This window comes from Trichomycterus rosablanca, chromosome 19 (genome assembly GCF_030014385.1).
Source record: "Trichomycterus rosablanca isolate fTriRos1 chromosome 19, fTriRos1.hap1, whole genome shotgun sequence".
NCBI lineage: Eukaryota > Metazoa > Chordata > Actinopteri > Siluriformes > Trichomycteridae > Trichomycterus > Trichomycterus rosablanca.
Window position 1 is genome coordinate 7593911 of NC_086006.1, and position 3466 is coordinate 7597376.

Genomic DNA, 3466 nt, shown 5'->3' on the forward strand with positions numbered 1-3466 from the left:
TTACAGTTCATCTGTGCAACATGTTGGGTGCACATTCCAACCAGAGCACCACAGATATAAAATGATGCTCTAATTTACCAGTTACACACTTTTGAGTGCCTGTTGGTTTTGCATAAAGAATATATGCTGGTGTGACACAAATCAATTACATTTTAGATTTAAACATGACTGCGTTGTGTTTATTAGTTAACTTAACTTAGTTGCTTTATTTGCCTGGAACTACTTAATGCAATAAGTTTATCAGGTGAAACCGGATATGACGCACCAGGGATTGCGCAATACATCGTGAAGGCACATTGTGTTTCAATGGCATCTCAGGTAATGTGAAGCTTTACAAAATCTTTTTCCATATGTCTAATTGCATGCTAATCATGATGTTTATCCTATTATATTGTTTAATATAGCTCTTTAGTTGAATAATATTCAAGTTTTATTGCTGTACATGCTTTATTTGTTTAAAAATGCTAACGCTAATTCGCGCGTGCTAATGCTAACGCCGGACCTGCTTATAGTGATTTATTTATTAACATCTTTCCAGGGATTCTGTGAATAATATTGAAGTCTTGAGGCAGATTTTAATAGATTGCTGTTGGCTGACTGTATATTAAGTCCGGTTGCGCTGTGTGTGATAACGTTGCACTGCCGTGGTGCTAGCTAGTGCTAAGCTAGTCAAGTTCAACAGCCAGTATTCTCAACTTGTGGCAGTAAGATTCTTTCCCGAAAGGTAAAAATGGCTTAAATTACTTAATGCAGAAGTATATTAGAAGAAAATAAAAAGATGTGTAATATTTGCTGTGCCAGTGCATTAAAAAACATGGACACACAACCTAGCTAGCTAAGATGTGAGCAGGCAGCTCGAGCCTGAGGGGAACTTCAGGCTTTTCGTTTGGCGCTCACGTTCTGCACAAACTTAAAAACAAAGTGATTCTGTAACGTTAGTATCATTACAAACCTGAGTTTTGTGACTGTTATCCTCGAAAGCACACACATGTGAACAGTATTGGATAATCAATGAATTTGTAATGTTAAAGTCTTTACTATAGAAATAATATTTTAGTTATTTACAACAAAACAACTGATGTCTTGTATCTTCTGTTTACAGATGGTTGGAAATGTGTATTTGCAGTTGGACTGACCTTTTACTGGTAATTTTTTTTCTACATTTTATGCTAAATTGAAGAATATTGAGCTACTTTTGACTGAACTAACTGAAGTTAAGTTTAGATTAAGTGAAGAAGAAAAAATGTGGAAATTCTTATTATTTATTCTGTTTGGTTCTTTTACTTTTTAGTTTTATGTATTTTATGTCTATTTTATTTTTTAAGCTGGTAATTTCTTTATAAATATTTGTCTTGCTGATTTTGATTTCCTTTAGTTTTCTTTAGTAATTTTTTATTTATATATAATTTTAATAGTATCCAATTTCATCTACAATTTAGGATTCCTCCAATCACGCAATACCATCAGCGCTAGGAGGGTGAAGGTAAGCACAAGTTTCCTCTGAATTGTTACAGCAACCACCCCATCTTTTCGGGCCAGTGTACGTCTGAGTTAAAATATAGGTTGAAGTGAGATGTCAGATATGTTAAGTCCTAAATGGAAATTTGTGTACTGTTAAGTTTAAGAAAGTGATTTTCCCCCTCTGTTCCATTGTAGGATGGTGATATGGCTGCAACTGAACGGGTGATCGGGAGACTGTTCTTGGGATCTATGTGACTAGAGTTGAGGGAGCTGAAGCCATGGACCCACCTGCCAATACTGGAGTGGTATTAGACGGTGGTGTGGTTCTAGAAGACCTGGGCAGTGTGTTCCTTGCCTTTGCAGTTCGGGCTGATTTATGCCTTATATATTTATAACCTTATGATTTAGAACTTGAGTTACCCTCCTACATTCAGATACACTTTTGATGCACTCCAAAAACTGTTTCTGGAACTAGATGCTAACAAACTGTCTCATAAAGCTCAATTACTAAATATAAAGCTATTCAGTGAGATGTAGTCCATACTGAGTATTACACTTGTGATGTTCTGTTTATCGAATCCCACTGTGGTTGCACTTTCTGAAAACTTTAATGTTGGCACTGACTTTTGTACATTAAATAATTACATAATTCAGATTTGTTCAGAAGTGTTTCATGCCCATGTTTTGTAGACATTTCACTTAACTGTATGCTGCTTTGTTAAACATTTTCCATTTAAATGAATTTTGATTGCACTTATTGTATGCTGTATTGTGTTAGACATCTGATTTTTACACTGATCAGCCATAACATTAAAACCTCCTTGTTTCTACACTTACTGTTTATTTGTGTGAAAATTATTTGGGTCAAAAATAGCTGAACTGTGGTGGATTTTGATCCATTTTGAAGCTGAAATTAACAAAAGCTATTTATATACTGCATTTATAAAGTTCTATATATGTTCTAAAGTTCTATGTAACATGTAACAGCTGCAAAATTTCACAGTATTATGCAGACAAATCTTAACCTACTTAAAATTTTTGTATTTTGTATATTTTTTTAAATGAAGAATAACAATTTAAAAATACAGTTAACTTATGTTTTAGAGAAAGAAAATGCTTTTATTTTGACAGTTTATTAATGTATTTAGATAATAAAAAAAGACAATTTAACAGATATTTTTTGCAATACCTCTGACAGTTCATTTAAAATTGGGCTTTTGCTAAGTAAAATTACATGGGTTTTTTTTGTTTTATATGCAAATATTTTGTGAAAACAGTAGTAATTATCTGTACTTAAACTTTTGTTTATCATTTATAAAGATAATTATTCTGTTTTTTTAGAGGTGTATGACACTGTTCTAACAATTAATATATGTTGAAAGTAGAAGATTTCATGAAATTATAGGACAATTTCCTGTAAAATTACAGTGATAGATGTTAATTATGGTAAATATAATTACCGTTTTTTTACAGTTTATCTCTGTTTTAAATTTTACAGTTTTTTCCTGTTTTTTTACAGACATTCTCTGGCGCCCCTGCTGCCAGAAAAATACCGTTTTTTTACGCTTTTTTTTTTACAGTGTAGACATGAGTTATAACTGTTTTTTATTTCTCATAAATTCTCATTTATAAAAGTTGGTACATATTTGTACATTTTTTTTAGTATTTCAGCCAAATTTTATTTGGCTACTAGGGCTATCCAGGTGCATCTGACCACACAAATACAGTCCATTTTCTCAAAAAGTACATATAATGGGCACTTGGGTGATGCAGCAGTGAAATGCATGAGCCCACCGGCCTCGTTCTGCTGTCTGGCTGAGACGCTAACAGAAGAAGAGTGTCAGAAGAATACATGGTGTATAGTCTGATTCTCTTTAAGTGCTGGTGCTCTTTGTAAGAATTCACCACTAGCCAGTGTAAAGAAGCAGCTGACAGCTTCACACGTGTTGAGGGAGGAGTTGGAGGATGCTAGCATAGGAAAATTGGCACCAACCACCACCACCAA

At 33.7% G+C, this 3466-nt stretch overlaps 1 long non-coding RNA gene across 3 annotated transcripts; it reads left to right on the top strand.

Moving 5' to 3' along the window:
* The first annotated feature begins 281 nt into the window (after positions 1 to 281).
* LOC134333815 (uncharacterized) lies at positions 282 to 2240 on the top strand. Of its 3 annotated transcripts, none has more exons than XR_010015419.1 (4): positions 282 to 318; positions 1103 to 1145; positions 1440 to 1483; positions 1657 to 2240. It is a non-coding gene; the product is annotated as an uncharacterized LOC134333815 (long non-coding RNA). The 3 variants fall into 3 exon arrangements; XR_010015420.1 differs by lacking the exon at positions 282 to 318 and adding an exon at positions 497 to 724; XR_010015418.1 differs by lacking the exon at positions 282 to 318 and having other exon boundaries at positions 1065 to 1145.
* Positions 2241 to 3466: the final 1226 nt, after the last annotated feature.